General features: G+C 38.6%; 1 protein-coding gene across 1 annotated transcript in view; it reads right to left on the bottom strand.

The window, feature by feature from the left end:
• The window catches only part of LOC124168443 (leucine-rich repeat and immunoglobulin-like domain containing-NOGO receptor-interacting protein 4), a 939,647-nt gene that overhangs the window by 662,956 nt on the left and 258,143 nt on the right, over nt 1-18,548 (bottom strand). The window contains exon 3 of the mRNA XM_046546685.1: nt 11,537-11,584. The gene's annotated coding sequence lies outside the window, so the exon portion shown is untranslated. The remainder of the gene's footprint in view (nt 1-11,536; nt 11,585-18,548) is intronic.

The following is an 18,548-nucleotide window of genomic DNA, read 5'->3' as shown; positions in this document are numbered from 1 at the left end:
GGTCATGAAGAAATGATAAAATAAGTGATAAGTTTATGCGACACTATTTTCTGGTACGAATGTTCATTCATTCACTATTTAAAATAACAATAATTTCGGAAAATAGAATTATAACGATTCGTAAGATTCACTAAATATGTTTGCTGTGCACGACAAGGTTTTCGTAACGTAGTTACATTTTACTTAATATATAAGACGGACTCTTGCCACGGCCTCGGGCATGTTGAGACACATATTCTCCTCTACGATTACGACATTCCGTTCAACAGTGTTTCCATACTCATTTTCATTAATTTTTGACTTCATCACCAATTTCTAAAAAGAGCTTCAACACCAATGTTAAATGCACGCTATCCTTTTCACCCGACAGCACAAGATACTAGTCATACAAAATTTTCTGTATCCTATTCGGGGATACAAGGATAGTTTCAACAATATGGGATCACTATCCTGGGGATCCAGTGAGAGGAAGGTTCCACCAAGGATCGCTCTTGAGTACGCTGGGAATAGCTGCAAAATGAATGTCTAATTAAGAAAGGATCGCAAAATTATATAATGGGGTAAAGAAGGATATGGTGACGACGTAGCACCAAATTTTTCATTGCTCATTGGTTTATGCTCACCCTAATGACCGATTGATTTAATGCCAGCGGACTTTAGAAGAACTGCTTGAAGCTGATATTCAATATGGCCACTTTAAATGATAGCGTTTACTAAGGTTAATAGAACGATGTCATTTACGATCCTTCGACGTCACAATTACTCCACTTTTAACCCTATGCATTTAATCAGATATTTATATCATAAGTAATGCTCAACATGAGCGCTTAGAAGTCTCTGCCATTGAATATTTAGTATTTAAAAACGTCAGCCTGATACGATTCATAGGTTAAGAAAAAGTTTGCCACGATGGCAGTTGAGAGCTTAGTATAAAACGTGCGCTTTACGAAGGAAATAACTCTAGATAATTATGATAATGTAACGGCATATTAAGCAAGTATTACGCTATAAAAACAATGAACTAGAAAGACTGATAATTACTTTGGCTTCATGCACTGAATTGTTGAGACCCTAACCTTATAGAGTGCCATTTTAATTTAGGAAAAATAACAAAATTTACTTTGTACAAACTTTTAACCGTCGATTATTTTCAACACTAGTGGTGCAAAACATTGGTACTTGGTAATGCATATCCAAAAATTTTATAATATTTCTTGGAGTTTAGGTCAATGTAAAAAATAATAACCAAGCACTAATACGTGGTTATATGTAACCAAGTAACAGTTTTTTATTTTTGTTAAGTTAGGCTTTGGTCTAAAATTTTGAGCGCTACTTAGATTTTACTGATATCCGTGCTATCTTCGGGAAGTCCTTCCGGTACTTCAAAAAATTCCGCATCCCTTTTGCTAGCTGTGTCCCCTGCCATTCCACTGCGTGAGTGGTCCTTTCCCACAAGGCCTAGCGGCGGCGTGTATCGCCGGGTGCCTCAGTGTCCGTGCCCGTAGGATTTGGGGGGGAGGGGTGGACGGTGCGGTTGAATCGCAATCCGGAATTAAACCCCCACCCCTCAAAACGCTAATTCATCCCAAATGCAACCCACCACACCCTACCTCCCCACAACCTTAATTCCCCCCCTTCAACCCTGGGGGCTAAACTCCTGAACGCCACGTCCCTCTCCACCACGAAATGCAATTCCACCCTCGCGTAAAGACTTGTTCACAACAACTTAAATTGACATAACTTGGCGTAAAGATGAAGTTGGAAACGGAAAAAAAGCTTGGGTTGGTTCCCAAAAACTTAACACTAGAAGTAAGTAATAGTAACGGGCGTAACTTGTTGGACATCCTCTATCGTAGGAGATTGATGGAATAGCACCAAACCTAATCCCTACCACTTTACCTTTATTCTTCAACCACCAACCCCTCTACACCCGGAATATTTCCCTCTCTATTTTTCAACGCAAAGGTGAACTCACCTTCGGCACCGAAGATAGCGGGTCATCCCGTTGAAACGTCTGCTAGTCTTTGTGTTACTTTTTTTATGTTTCTGTGCTTGTACAGCTCATTTTACCTCCTCACGTTGAAAATGTAACGCGGTAGCGAAACCATGGTCGTAGAAAATAATTTACCATGAGGAATAAGCAAAGGTTCCTTCAACTTCTACGATACTTTTATTCCTTCAACTCCTAAGATAACACTCTCCAAGACGGACGGGATCGGTACTCAAACTCATATCTGATTCTCCACCGTAAACCCCTCCTTGAAATCAGATCTATTTTCATCTCCTGCACACCCAAGGTCAATTACGGATCAATAAGTAGTCTAATGCGAGTTTCGAAAGCATGCGAAACGTATGAATGAAGTAAAGTAACAATTTTGGATTCATGATGACGAATAGTTGAAAACATTTAAATGCCACTCTTTGATATCTTATTTTAATATATAAACGTTAACCTTCTTATCGAGCTGTTTAAATCACATTAATTTTTAAATGTTATTTGTTCCACTAAAAAAATTATAATCAACTGAAATTTGATTCATAGGAAGTTATTTTTCGCGATATAATGGCCTTATCCAGTCAGCATCACGAAGCCATTCTTTATGGGTCAAAATGACTCAAGCCAGTCCGTATAGGCAGAGCAGAACTCTCGTCTTCCCAATATTAAAATTGCTTGGGTAAGAAAAGCTCAAGTATGTCATGAATCATTGAATCGCCAGTTGACTTCGTGGAATGGTGACGTAATAGAGTCAAAAAATATCTTTGCTATATTCAACGCAGTTTTTATTAAATACTGTACCGGTTTTGACCTTATCAAGAGGTAAAATAATGTAAAAACACTTATCTCTGCTACCTCTTGATAATAACCTGAAAAGGTCGAAACCGTAAGTTATCAATAAATACTATGTGGAATACAATAAAGTTAATTTTTATCCTATTATTATGCCATAAAATTTACCTTTCCACGTAATATACTTTTATGTATCGAGGTGCATTCAAACTATCCTAGGTTAAAAACAGATTTCACGATTGGTGCCACCATTAAACGTATAGGCAATTTATTGGTCTGGTTCATAACAAGTTAAGTTTTGCCGCCTTAAGTAGTTGTTAATGGGACTTAACTCGTACGCCCCACGCTGCAGCACTCCAAAAACCAAACCCCACCCACACACAACCCCATCGCTTCATCCCCCCCGCCTGTAATCCATTTATACCTACGTCCCTTTACTACCCACCCCCACTTCATGTGGGGACTAACTCACCCCGGTCCGCACGGAACCCACCCTCCCCCCAACAGTAGTGCCAACTAAAGAAAAAAAAAGCCAAAGGACCCTCTGTTGTACCACACGCTCAAATCCCCACACGCGAACACTCGCACAAAAGAGTTTGCATTTAACTTGGGAGTCGATATTTATCACGTTACATAAACCCACCCACCACCCTCCCCTGCGGCCCTGCGCCGGCCCTGCCCTAATGAATCATTAACGAGTCGTGTGGCTCACACATAGTCAGAGAGAGAGAGAGAGAGAGAGAGAGAACTTTCCGACAGTTTTTTTTTGTTTTCAAATCTTATTCCGAAGGGGCTTCTCTACTTGTTTCCCTTGGCCCGTTCCGCCTCGTTATGCAAGGGCATGATGGAATAAGATGATGATAGGAAAGGAAAGTGGAGGAACGAGATCTTCACAGCAGACGAAAGAATAGAAGTAGATGTAGGTGCAAAGTTTGTAACAAGAGTATATTCGTTGTAGATTAAGAGCGCTAACAGCATCATACGTCATACATCGTTTAGGTGATGCAACAATGATATCATTTTAATATCAATTCAGATATTTAAATTTGATCATCATCATCATCACTGGTCAGCAATCCTGAGATCGGTTTGACGCAGCTCTCCACTCAGTTCTCCTATCAGCTAACCTTTTCACACACATTTTCTTCTCTTTCAAATAATTCTTTAATTGTTCCATATATTTTATGATAGGCCTTCCTTTTTCGTTGTTGCAATCTACTTGTCCCTCAACAATCGTCTTCACCTGGCCATTATGTCTAAAACTGTGGCTTATAAGGTTTTTCCATCTTCTTATTAAGGGTTCCATGAGGCTTCTCTTCTCTCTTACTCTTCTTAGGACTCCATAATTACTTACTCGGTCGATTCATTTGCTCCTCATCATTTTTCCACAGTACCACATTTCGAAAGCCTCCACCCTAAATATCTCCGCAGTTATCATTGTTCATGCCTCTGTTCCATATAGGAGCATACTCCAAATATTAGTTATGATAAATTGCTTTCTTACTTCTGCGATTAACTTCCCCACCTTAAGTAATTCTATCTTTTAGTAGAATGTGCTTTTTTCCAGGGTTATTCTTCTGATAATTTCTTTCTTACATCATACTTGCAAGCTATTATATAAAAATTTGATAACAGGAAATATGATGAAAAAGTGATGCAAAAAAATTGCCCTCGATGTAAGTACATGATATCAATGCCAACGATGAAAAAGTGATACCGATAAAATATTACCTGGTACGGTAGCTCAATAAGATACGGTATTTATAAATTACACACTCAAAAATATATCTCAGCAAACGTTATTTTCGAACGCCAATCAAATAGCAAACACGTCTTGTGCAGCAAGCAAAATTCTTGTTTGAGATCTTGGCAGAGAGGAAGTAAAAAAAAGACCTTTAGTCGGAAGTTTCGCTTGATTGAAATTAGATTTCAAACTGTCAGATAAAGTTTTAATTAATTAGATCACAGGGCATCAAGCCACAATCCACGAGGCTCTGAGAGAGGTTGCTCACATTCGTGGAAGGCGCTTGGACCAAGATACGATTCCTCGGTCGCTCTCCCCGAAACTAAATGTAAGACCTCGGAAACTGCAGGAGAAAGAAAACAGAAGAGTAACATGGTATAAAGCGTATTGGATACGAAGAAAACAATCGTCATCATAATCATGGTTAGTAAACAACCCGAAAATTGGTTAGGCGTAGATATATTCTCAATTCCCTTATTGGTTTATCTTGAAATACGACGGTGAACTTAAAACTGAGGTCTCCAATTTTTTATCATTGAATTTGAATTTGAAATTTATTTGATTTGTTGGATACTTCGTTCGAAAGTTCATGTTTTCAGCTATTTTTCGATGTAGTATCCCTGGCGGCAGTGGCGTAGCCAGGTGGGGGTCAGGGGGTACGGATACCCCCCGAAATATAAAAACAAAATCATTTTAATTCATAAAAGAAAACAAAATATTGAAAAAAACATGAATTTAATATTTCTTTGAGAAATGAAGTTTTTCGATTATGTTAAATGTTAAATTGAGTTTAAAAGGCATTACTTAGAACCCTGTTTTTCAAAAATTTTCCCCCCTGGTTTTGGACCCCCCTCCCGAACGAAATTCCTGGCTACGCCTCTGCCTGGCACTCGATTACTTTCCTCATTCGCACGATGAACTTATGAATCCGGTCGTAATACCAGCACCCGGTTGAGTACCCGGTAGTAGTTTGAGAGGACGTTTACTTTGCTTTACAATCCTTATCACCAGCTCCATGTACATCCATGTAGGCTTCCTGTTGCTGTCATGTGCTTCCATTAGTCCTTATACCATTTATGTGATGATATTGTCCATAAAGTTAATTGTAAGAGTGTGTAATGTTGTCCTAAATTCACTTGAAAAATAAAGACGAAATTATTATTAGTACCATTTTTTTCATCAGACCATCACATCTCCTGATGTGGCCAATTAATTTGTCCCACCTTCATTCCGAGGCGTTTTGGAAACCCCTATTATCTCTTATAAACCTCAAAGCTTACCCATTGATCACATCGATTTGATCTATATAATGTTTCTACTAAGCCACATTTCGAATGATTCCCATGTCCACTACTACTGTAATACGAAAGTCCATGACACACTACTAAGAGGAAGAATTCTCCAAATGTAAGTCTTACTGAAACACTTCCTTACCTCAACATACATTCATAGATTTAAGGAGACTCCGTTTAGAGAACCTAACGTCCCACGGCCATGATCCGGCCGATACTAACATATGGCTATCCAGCGTGGGGATCCATAGCCAAAACACACTCACACAAACTCACAGTAATACAGAACAAAACACTAAGAACAATCACGGGAGCCCCCTGGTTCGTTCGCAACTCTTACATTCACGACAACTTAAAAATAAAAACAATGACACAATGCTTCAATGAGATGGCAAAATCATTCCAACAGTCACTCCACAAAACACTCTACTAACTCCACTATGGAACTACACAGACAATCCACACTTCAAATACCCACGATCCAAATCAGCAATTACACGCCCAATGCAATAGAATCATAACATAGCCACTTAACTCAAAAACGCCATTTTCGAAAAAACAAAGCCACATCGTCGATTACTAGCAACGGCTGAATATCGCAAAAATAACTGCAATGCAGTTACCCGACATAGCGTAGCGTAGCGTAGAACCTAACGTTGGAGTGTTTCTTTAAGAATTTCTTCATGCAGGGCCACAGCGCATAAATAATGAGCAGGGGCGGATCCAGGATTTATTTCTGAGGGGTGGCATAAGCAAGGTCGTATCCAGGATCTTTGCATTTCTTCAGGGTTTCTTCCGCGTCAGCTTGTTTGTAGACAACAGTTTCGCTGGCTATCCTGCCAGAGTCTTCAGGTCGAAGGTGTCGGCTGTTGGTTTCTGCCTCGCTTATATACCGTAGGCTGGATGGGAGCTGCACTGTGATTGGCTGTCTGACTGGGAGACGCTGGCAGGATAGCCAGCGAAACTGTTGTCCACAAACAAGCTGACGCGGAAGGAATCCCTGAAGAAATGCAGAGATCAAACCATCGCCGCGGAAACCAACGTTCTAACATTAGTCGTATCCAGGATTTTGTTCTGGGGGGGGGGGGGGGGGGGCACATGGATACCTCGTAATACAAAACGAATGCAATGATAATAGGACCGTATAAAAAATCTTGCATGTTTTTTAGGTGTATATGGGGTGGGATGGGGGGACGGAGCACGTTCCCCCGTGCTCCCCTCCTAGATCCGCGTATGTGTGATGGAGTCTCCTTTTGTGATCAATTCAGTCTTGCACTCACGAAGAAGGACGTATTTAATTGTGTGTATTTCATAAAACTATTTTTAACAAGATTATAAAGAGATGTTTCCCTGAGCTCTGTGCCTCATGCATGCATTGGTCATCTCAGACAATGTAAAACTCCTGACTACTCGTATAGTATCTAGGTCCCTGTGACGTCACGTGGAGTGGAATCGCATGGGCGCCAATCTGGCCTTTTTCAAATGAGGTAAAAATTGACCATTAACATTCGTCCAAACTGTGATTTCTGAAACCAAATAATTTGAATATCATGAAAACAGTAATGGTGGGTAACGAATCACAATCAATGTTCCAAGTTCCGCGCGTATTGTATGGGTACAATTTCCTGTAATTCACTTAAATTGGCTTGAGGAAAAATTCCCCTGAGCCGGAAATCGAACCACGGACCTTCCGAGCCAATGCGCAGGTCACTACGCTCTCTAGATTCCTGATTTCCCATGGCAATTGGATTGATTAATTGTTCCAACTGAAACTCTTCGCTTTTGCATTAATATTTGCACCCTATCATTATCTCCACGTGGATAATTATAACACGCAGATATTAGGTGAAGTAAGACATCAATATGGCACGTTACAAATTATTAAAAAACACTCTCGATATTGTTTTATCGGCCTTTCATAATATTTTTTGCTGAACACCATCATCCCAAATAATTATTTCTACAAAATGTTTTCCCTCTATTTATTAATTTTCGCGTTTGACAAGCCTCTCCTCCAGTAAAGATTATTTATGTTTCTAGACATATACACGTACATCTTTAGCGGATATAGCGGTGTACTTGTAAAAATTTTAAACAAATAGATCTAAATTTAATTCCCGGCGAACAAAGGCAGTAAAGATTTCTCGGGTTTCATAATCCGTGAAATTTTCCCCGCCATGGGAAATCAGGAACCTTGATAGCATAATGGTCCGCAGAACGGCCCGGGAAGCCAATAGCCGTGGTTCGATTACCGGTCCACGGGGCTTTTTTTCTCATAGCAATTCACATGAATTTCACCGCCGAATATTTAGCGTCTTTTTATAATATTTTTGCTAAAAACCATCAGCTCAAAGAATCATTCCAACAAAATTGCATTAATTTTTGTGAATACGTACACACTGCCCCATAAAAAAACTTGAATTCCCTTTCAGGACAGCAAGTCTTATACAATAATAGCTATATCATATAATCTCCGACAATTTCTATGCATTTGAAGGCGAACCGATAATCATTAAGCGAAAATATAAATTGAAGTGAACGCATAAAAGAAATTCGGAAAAGGAATACTTATAAACGCTTTCTTATGGAAATTAATAACTAAAAGTTAAGCTCCTGGAGATGAAAAAGTAAATAAAGAACAATGTGAATAAGCTGTATCAAATATCTCTCGAAAATAATGAACCTTCAGGAAAATCTGTCATCTTTTGTAAAATTTCAACTCAAATGTTTTATTCAGCAAATGGCTCCATCCTAACGACACTACTTTATCAGTTATAAAGCAAAATGGCAAGGATGATCGCATCACTTGAATAATTGGGTACGACTGAGCCTTAGGATGGCTTAAGTTGAAATAACACAGAGCCGAAATACCATGCGTGTGTTTGTTTGTGTGTGGCTAGGATCAGGAAAGCAATTTGAAATTATGAAAGGTCACGACAAATCCCGTCGTGCCCTTTGATGGATTCACAACCAAAGTGTTCTCTTTGTAACTCGCGAAACGCACTCAATTCACTACTTGAAAGCTAGTAATCCACAGGCACTCTGCACTAGCTTCTCCCAAAGCGGTAATCTTTTTCCGTTTCTCATATTCAAAAAAGGATGGGATATTCGCAATGTGGTCCCTTGGAAATACATAGTACCGAGAGATGAAAAAAAAACAAATGAAAAAATAACATGATCGAACCCTACCTACCGCCTCTCATCCCACGATGAACTTTGAGTATCTAGACTCGCGATATTTTTTTCCGGGAACTTCAAAAGCCGACGACTTGTTTTAGGGGACCCATCAAAAGGAAATCTGGAGAGGGAACATGGAGCGATTTTAGCATTTCAAATTACGGGAATCGCCCACAAACTGGGGAAGCAAATTATTGATTAACACGTCCCATTCAGATGTTCTCTAGGATTCTAAGACGGTATTTTTTGGCAAAGAGGAAGAGCGATGCAGAGTTTGAGGGTTTATCATTTTTTTCTCGGAAGGGAAGAGGAAACCGATACGAGAAGTTTGGAAAAAAAGGAATGAAACAAAAGCCTTTGCAAAAAAAATTAGGGGGTACGAGGAAAGGTCTCCTTGTGTTTAATTCATTCCGTCGCATAGAGCGCCGCTCTTACAATCCTTTGGGACGGGATAATAAGTTATGAGGGTGGAATGGCGGGAAATATCTTAATTCAGCTCCTTGGCAAAGAAGCACCTTTTGTGCCACAGGCGGGCCTAAATAAAGCAACGGCGGTGGTTGGAAATGAATTGAATGAAACGACAATCTTGCACGTCGTAATGGCGGGAGAAAGATAAAGAGTGAGAGAGAGAGAGAGAGGGAAGACGCGAGGGGGATTAAATTTGCAAGTGGTGTGGGCGAGGGGCGTGGTTAATTCCAGCTATTTCAATCTGAATCCGTCCGGAGATATCCCGAAGTACGTATGCACACACAAAAGCACTCTCGAATAATTTACAAAGGGGGAACACCGCAATATGAACCAGAGCAGATATTACACCTTTATTGCACTGTGAAAAATATTTGTGAATATCTACCTGGAATCATTAGCACCATACTTGCAAATGATTCTGTAGTACTGATACAATAAGAAATTCGCATGGTATACAGAATAATAATAATGTATCAATACTGTGTAATAAATTGGCAATAATAGTGCCAACAAATCTCATTGTCTTTCCCCAAAATCATTTTACTATATTTGTAACTCCAGTGCATAAATTGTTTGAACGCTAAGTGTATCATGTCGAATGAATCTAAAATAATTGAATGACCTACGCCTGAAACTGATAAATGGATCACTTGAAACATAATAAGAAAGATAGTCGCCAGGACTGAGAATCGAAATTCCAACCTTTCATTTAGGGAACTAGATGCCTTTCCATGTCCTTAATTGTCACAGTCATTTTTAAAACTTTCACTGAGTCAGCTTTTTCAAGGTTCCAAACCTTAAAAAGCTAGGGAGGTACCGGGAAACATGGCGGGTGCTCTTACGCCCGCGTGTGCTAGATTTTTTCAAGAGTTTTTATAAAGTATCTTAATGAATGAAACATTTTTTTTCGAATAAATACTAAAATATGCTTCTTAACGCCGAAATTTTTATTTAATTCGAAGTTAAGGTTACGCGCCATTATGAGAATTATTTTCCTCTAGCGGATCAATGAGACATATGATAAAGGTTGAAAAGTAGTCGATTTTCCACAAATTCGGCTTCTAAAAGTGAAAATGTGGAGATGTCCCACACGCCGCAAGATTTTTTGAGCGGTACGCGGGTTGCATAAAGTCGAAAAATGTTGTTCACTAACACCCATCGTAAAGCCATAAAATTGTTATGACAAACTTTAAACTACGTCATTAAAATTGAATGCTCAATTCATGATTGCTTCTTACCGAAACAAGCATAGTTACAGTGATTTATTCTCCAAATTATGTTTGTCTCCAAATTAAGTCTGAGTTTTCGTAACATTTTAAACTTTTAGGCACGGGCGACAGTGGTTAATATTATCTGATTTTGAAAAGTAATCCGGATCTGAAACCGTGGTATAAGATCGCAGCTATACGCACAGGGTGAATTCGATCCTTAAGAAAAGTCATTTTTCGGCTCACTCTATCCGTCAATGCCACCAGAGTAGAGATAGGGAAGATAGGAGTTTGGGATGGAAGAATCCCACGCCGTAAACAGGGCAACGTGGGTAACCATTAGCGAAACATTCACTCGTGTTGCTATAGAAATGAAAGAATATTCTATGTCTAAGAATATTCCACAGGTTTTCTGCAGATATGTTTCAATGGCCACTAAATTTCAACGCCTTTCACGGAAAAGGTTGGAAAAAAACCATACAAAAAGTAGCCAAAATATAGTTCTAAAATCCTATCACTGCGCCAAGGGTCAAGGATCGAATTATACCTACGCTCTGCGTTAGGGCATAGTCTACAGTCTTCTCTATAGCATAATGAAATGACCTCCGAGGTATTTAAAGCTGTCTTATTATAAAAATAGCAAATCCTAGTCCTTACGCCAACATAGTATCACTGAAACGTTTCATTTTCCTGGAAGCATGAATAAATATCTTCACAGAATTTTATATCTTTAAGGCTAGCAAGTAAGCACTGCGTTAATAAGGAAATAGCCGAAAATAATGAAAACATAACACTTCATGACGTCGGCGCGCCGAAAAGGAGTAAAGAGAGGGGCTATTACAAATAATTATAAACTCACGTCAATTTCCAGTAGAACCTCCACTAGTAGAATCTCCAATGCAACCATCTGAAATAAAGAGATATAATGACCAAAAATTAATTAATGCTCTTATAGGAAGTAAAACAGATATTTTCGTTTGCCAAACCACACATTATTTGAAAATGCAAAGAATGACTTCATCTCATGACAACGTTTACCAATGGCCATATTGCTATGCATGAAAGACAGAAATTTTCTTCCGTTTACACAGTGAACTGATTTACTCCAAGAAAGCTTTTCAATAACGTGGAGTTGGAAAACCACAGTTAATGCGAAGGTAATGTAACTGCCGAACACCTTTTACTGTCGTTAAATTATTTCTTCCCCATACTATTTTGTTACGTCTATTGACTTGTAACGTAAACTCACATACATCGCGCATTTATTAAAAAAAAATATCTATCAATTAAAGAAATCTAGGCGTTTTCTTTTTAAAGTTGGAAATATTATCGCAGTAGAAGCCGGCTTCAAACGCCTCATACTATACAGAAGTGAGGGCTGTAGAATACTATACTATTTCTATATTGGGAAAGAGAATAAAACATTAAATTAACATCCCTATAAAAGTTATTAATATCCTCAAAAAATTATCTCACTGTATAAGAAACACCCGTGACAATGTACCATATTACCAGAAGCGTTTTTGGGAGGGTAGCTCTTAAATAGTGTCTTTAACAAGTCACAATATTCGGCGTAGATCGTCAGGCACAAATAAATTCGTGTTTAGGTAATCCTATCCTCGTGTTTTGCGCTTTTACGCTTGCCAATGTGCTCCAAATCATATGCCCACGTGGTTCGAGACACGGCCTGGGGTTGAAAGGTCCCTGAATAAATCATTTTAGGGCCGATTTGAGGAGAAACACCTAGGATTGAGGTTTTGACTTCCGATTGCAAAGATTTCTTGTCCGTCTATGATTGAGTGCTTTTAGCCCGCTCGCATGAAAGGGAAGATCACAGAGGCACTCCCGTCCGTCTTCCGTGAATGCAGGCGGTGAGCATGGATTTGACTAAACCGCTTGGTAAACATGCATTCCCTTTACCGTTCCACATCGCGTAAATCCCTTCAATTATGCATGGTGTTTATCTCCCAGAGAACCCTACGGGGGTGAAGAGCCATTGGCTTGACTGGGCGTGGTCAAGCAAATGCAAAGAGCGCGGACCAAAACCTACAAAAAGCGTAAGTGAGAGAAATAAATAACGGAGATGTTAATACGAGGAATGGACGAGAAAAAAAAAGAGGAGCCACAGTCGATGGATTTAAATGAAAGTCCATCGACGCATGATGGTAAGCCCCATGATTGATAATTTCTATTTTTCGTGGTTAATTCCAACTTGCGTAAACGTGATTAACTAGCCGAGGTAACTAGAGTATGATTTGCCTCTAATATCTTTCATTACTTCCAGCAAACAAAATAGACAAAGCGTTGCAAGTCGCGAGATGTCTTAAGGCCAATTTAAACAGGAATTAAAGTCTCCGAAACCGGATTTTAGGTTGACTAGGCAACCGCCCATCCAAATAGCAGATCCCGCCATTTTTATTTAGCCGAAACGTGGACATGAGCAAATCGTACACTGCTAACTGAAAAACCGTTAAATTTTAAGCTATTAGGCTTATGCAGAGGATAGATTAAAACATGAACTACTAGAATAACTTATGTGGGTACCCCTATTATTAATTTGCAAGTTGACATGAATTCGGTAACTATAGAGCTTCCTAATGTATTACCAAGAAATGATACGTTATGCCTTTAAACGTTTTGAGATTATCCTTAGCTGAAGTAGATTAATAGATGTAGGTGAAAATAATGTTATCTTATCTGACAAAAAATTATTTAGGATTGGATAGATCCGTAAATATGGAATTATGCATGACCTTAGAACATCCATTAGTGGCATGTTGATCATAAGTACAAAAAAATATAATCCTGAAAGTGAAAACATTACAAAGTAGTATACTTTCCATGTAATTGTAAGTACATATATGACCAAGTAAAATACAAAAGAATTTAATTATTAGAAATTACGACAAAACAGGGTCAGGTCACACCATCAGGAAAAATTAATTAAAAACAAGAAAAGCTGTACCAAAGTTTACGACTGATTGTGAGAAATGAAACTTGTAGCGCAGGGTATCTGTGGAGAAAACTAAATACTATTTTATATTATTTTATACTAAATATATTAAATTAGTTTTCCCCTTAACTTCGGCCCAGTAATTATTACAATATTAAAAACAAATAATGACAAGAAATATTGATACATATTATGTCGCTCTAACAGGTGAACAGGCTCTATTTTTTAAGATAATAACCGATCTTCTACCGACGTTTCACAAAATTAATTTTATGTTCAGGGATTGAGAATTATTTTACAAATTGAAAATTAACTGAAACTCTTCCAACCGCTCACTAAACTTAAAGTATTTATAATGGAGATGTTCCGATTTTTTCATTCTAATTTATAGTTGACGATTGATACCAAGAATTTGTCCTTCCCGAACAATGCCCTTTACCCATTATAAGAAAAGTACTTCTAAATGAAGTAAAATATGCCCCTAACGTGTTTCTTGTTTGGCCAACAAGCAATATATGTCCTAATTAAAAAGTTGGAATAAAAAAGGATCTTAAAGTAGATTTCTAAATGTGTTTTCAACCATCAAGCATTTAAATGGGTTTACAAAAGTCACCACACGCGCCGCTGACGGATGCTATAAAAATGGCAGTAAAGGACATGTTTCTCAACATATTAAATTAAATAATTTACAAAACGTGATTTAAAAAGAAATTGGGCAATTTTGAAGGGAAAATCGTTCTCTTTCCAAAATAATTTGATAAATCCCTTAATATTTCAACCCGTATTTGGTTTCTATGTGTAGATAAATGCATTGCTAATCTCGGAATAATTTAATGCCGTGTGAACATGTGTCTGTGCAGGGGACCGGATTCTTTTAATGCATCGGGTTTGGCTCGACAAATTTTAAATGACGGTGCTAAGGCTGAAACGGGAGTCGAAACCGGATTCATTTATTGAGCAGACAATCGTTCCACCCACGCGGCTGCAACGTTACCTTAAATATTTAGATATTGCATCAATTAAATTTATAAGAACTCAAAAGGGCAGGTGGCAATCATGGGCGGAATTTTGAGGGTGTCAGGGGGACCTCCCCCCCGAACTTAAATGGTAATTTGTCCGAAAAATGTGCGACAACTGTGTGTTCTAGTACAACGAAAATAAAAACATCAAAAGTCAAAATAAAGTTTAATTTTTGATAGTACTTAAAATTCTGTTTTCAGAAGCTAATTTAAGCAAATTTTCCAGGAACACTCAGCGACTATGGTATACTCCCCGTTTTACTGTTTTTTTTTAATGGCACTAAAACCCCCGGCAGGACTGCTGGCTCCCCCAACGTAAAACTATGCTCTTCGCCCATGGTTCATTCTACTGCAGAAACGAGAAATAAGTGTATAGTGAAACATCTCAGCGACAAATTGTGGATTCACACAAAAGAAGACGTAGGAGAAAATACACAATTTAATCTTTCCCTGGAGAAAAAAGGGAGCTCGCGACTGATGACAGGAAAGTGAGCATATCCGTTGATTTACCGCACTTATGAAGCAACCCATCGCCTTCCTTTAGAGTCAGACCGCACGTGTCTCAATATTACAACGCCACCGCCAAGAGGGCTGATCAAGGACAATTAGAGCAAGCCATACTTAACTTAGCAGTCAAAGCTAGTGCTGCTATGGAAAAGGGTGGAGAATTAACTATACGAACCCTTAATCAAAAGATTGACTCATTAAATTCTACACCTCATGATATGTTTCCTCCAGACAAGGAAGTGATTGTACATGGAAATTATTTCGTGATTGAAGTAATTAATACAGGATGTGGGATGACGAGTGATACATCTGAAAAGATCGTTGATCCATTTTTTTCTACTAAAGATATTGCTTCCGGCACAGGCCTTGGTCTCTCTACTGAATATGGCATTATTAAAAAAACTGAAGGATACATCTATGTTGCTAGCAAAGTAAATCATGGAACTAAATTTAGCATATTTTTGCCCATGGTTTACATATCAGATGAAAATCTGAAGAGACCACACGTGAGATTGTTTTTTCTCTCCAGAAAATATATAGCGGCTGAGAGGCGAGTTTATTTTTAAACACTTCCACCAACGGCACTCCGTTTTACCCCACACTCCAGAGTTCCCTGGAGGGAGGAAGGAGAAGTTAAAATTATAATACTGAAATTAATGGACGCACTGAGTTGGAACAGGGTACGTGGGAAAGAGGTGGGCGCTTTTACATTGAGATACATTGAGAGTGAAAGGTGCGCAAGGGTTTAGACTATTACTCTCGGGCTGTAATTCTGGCGCCCCCTCCCTGAACCCTTTTCGCTAATTTAATTTTTTCGACCCGAGCATTTTTCGCTTTATAAATAATTGATTCATTCCGCCAAACATAAACTTTTTTTTTATCCAAAAAACTAATTGTAACTCTTTCTCTTTTATTTCGCAATTTTTTCTTAAAATTGCAAACATGGTCGCCTGTATCATCATCACCTGCTTTACTATCAAAATACTATCTTCCGGCAACCCACCTTATCTGTTCGAAATATTTGTTTAAAAAAGAAATATTCGTTTAATACCCATCAGGCATCACAATGTTGACATTCATATCCCCAAAAAAGAATTCGATAGCCTCCTTTATTAGCCTGGGATAATATCAAGATATATTCAAGACACTTGAAAACATGAATAGAGAAACGGCTACCCTCTCCACAACTCCTGGAAGAGGGTCATACGAGAAAAAAGGAGGTGGACCAATCAGCCTCCAGCATGGAATATTGGCGCCAAGAATGCACTATAAACGTCACCAAAAAATTGAACCCCGACCTGAAAATACCGGTTGGAAGGCCGGAGAAACTGTCGTCGCAAAGAAAATCCACGCGGTGAAACCCAGATGCATGGAGACATCATCTAGACAACGCCACGGAAAACTACGCATCAACGAGGTCATGGATAGTTAACATTTTTTTTAAATGGTGGTGACCTTTAGAATAAATTTTGAAGGGAAAAAATCGTATCAAATGAAACACGCAAAGGATGTAGTACTATATTTCCACTTAAATGTTGACTCGTACAGCTATTTTCCACACATTCATGCGCAATCTTCGTGTACTACAAATTATTCCGGGTTGTAGGAGCTTTTATGCGTGGTCTGAGCATAGTAGGTCGGACAGTGGTCGGTTTAAGGCAAGAGGGATGATAGTATCGTAGAATGGGTTTGTTACTCGACGTCATTCATCAGCCTTTTTCCTTTCTTTCTGTATTTGGTAATTTGAAGCGTCACGGAAAATTATTAAATAAATTTTAAAGGGAAAATGTTTTCCTTCCCACATATTTCGATGACTCACTCAGTGCTTTAAATCGACAGTTTCAATTGATATGAAGATAGGTGTTTAGCTAACCGCGGACTTATCTACTAGCGTGTGAAATTCACGAATTCAGAGTAGGGTGTCGAATCCTTTTTCTGTGTCGCCTCTAGTTTCGAAGATTTTCAAATGATGGTGTTCCAAGACTTACCATTGAACCTGGAACCCTTCGTTACGCAAAAAAGCGCCTCTAAGCTACTACGCTCTCCTTTATCTTCAGATATTGCATTTATATTATTGCATTTTCATGAAGAAAGGTGAAAGATGCGAATCGTAGCGAAATGAAATGTCCAGCATCAAATTACTGATTGAAAGAAACAACTGTGATCCCAAGTCTCGTAAGCTTTCAACCTTTCATGGGGTTCTAATTGAAAATTACCTTCACTGCAAGTAAAATTATGAGATAAATCTTCAAGTTGTTACGGCAACTCACCTGGAGTATCGTTTAACTTTTATTTTAGAATATTTATCAGATATTACATTCTCGATATACCTAAAACTAACCAGTATTATCGTAGGGATTTACAGTTAGATTTAAAGAATATTTATTTGACATATTCCCAGAAAAAGCTCATATCATTGGGAAGATCTACAAAAATAATGCTCTGCTTATCAACTCAATGCTATAACATGAAAACATACGGCTGTAGCTAAGTAAATCTCCAAGTTTCCAGGATACCCAGTCCATTTTACTATTCTTCTCCACCTATGGCCATCAAATTTCCACCCGTTGTCTCTCCATAATTCCCTTTACCGTGAATCCAGCATTGAACGCTGGGATGCAGCGCAACCCCAGCAGGGGAGTGCTAACGCTTTAATCTTTAATATTCCGACGGGATGGAAAAGGTGCCTGAGGCTCTTTGTAGTTTGCCCCTACCACTGCACTTATCTGAAAAAAAAAACAAATGCAGTTCCGTTTCCAAGGTAACCCGGGCCTCTTGGCCCTTATGTCCTTGCGAACAAAGAAAAACGTAAAGGTTTAAAGCTCTTTATCTCTGTCCCAATCCCCGTCTTCGAAGAGCGGTACTGAATTATTCGAAACAGGCAATAATAAAACGAATGAACTTATTCTGTTGTAGTTTGTGGCGAAAATAACTGTATTTCCCTAACAAGGTCCTCCTAATCCGTCTCGTAGTTTTTATACTCTTAATTCGGAACCCATCAAACACAGTAAAATTCTGCACGCTATGCAATATATTTTTATTCGATATTTATTTATATTCTTGTTCATTAAACGGTATTTAGCATAAGATATTCTCTAATCCACGTGTTCGTAAATTTAGAATTTATGGTGAATACAGTCTTCAACATCCTCGCTATTATTACAGTCATGGACTAAAACTGACAAAAATGAGAAATTTAGATAGCCTGTATAAAGAATTGATATTTGTGGGAAAAATGCCTCGGTGGCGGCGGGGTAAAGTCCTCGCCTGCCAAACCGAAGGTCGCGGGTTCGAGTAGCGAGGATGTTGAAGACTTATCCAGGGCATGGAGGTTTGTGATTCTTAAATGTTATCAGCCCCGATGTAAAGGCCGAACAGTGCTGTTTTCGTTG

The sequence above is a fragment of the Ischnura elegans genome, chromosome 11 (assembly GCF_921293095.1).
Source record: "Ischnura elegans chromosome 11, ioIscEleg1.1, whole genome shotgun sequence".
Lineage (NCBI taxonomy): Eukaryota > Metazoa > Arthropoda > Insecta > Odonata > Coenagrionidae > Ischnura > Ischnura elegans.
Note: the sequence above shows the minus strand (reverse complement) of the source record. Positions and strands in the feature narration are given on the sequence as shown.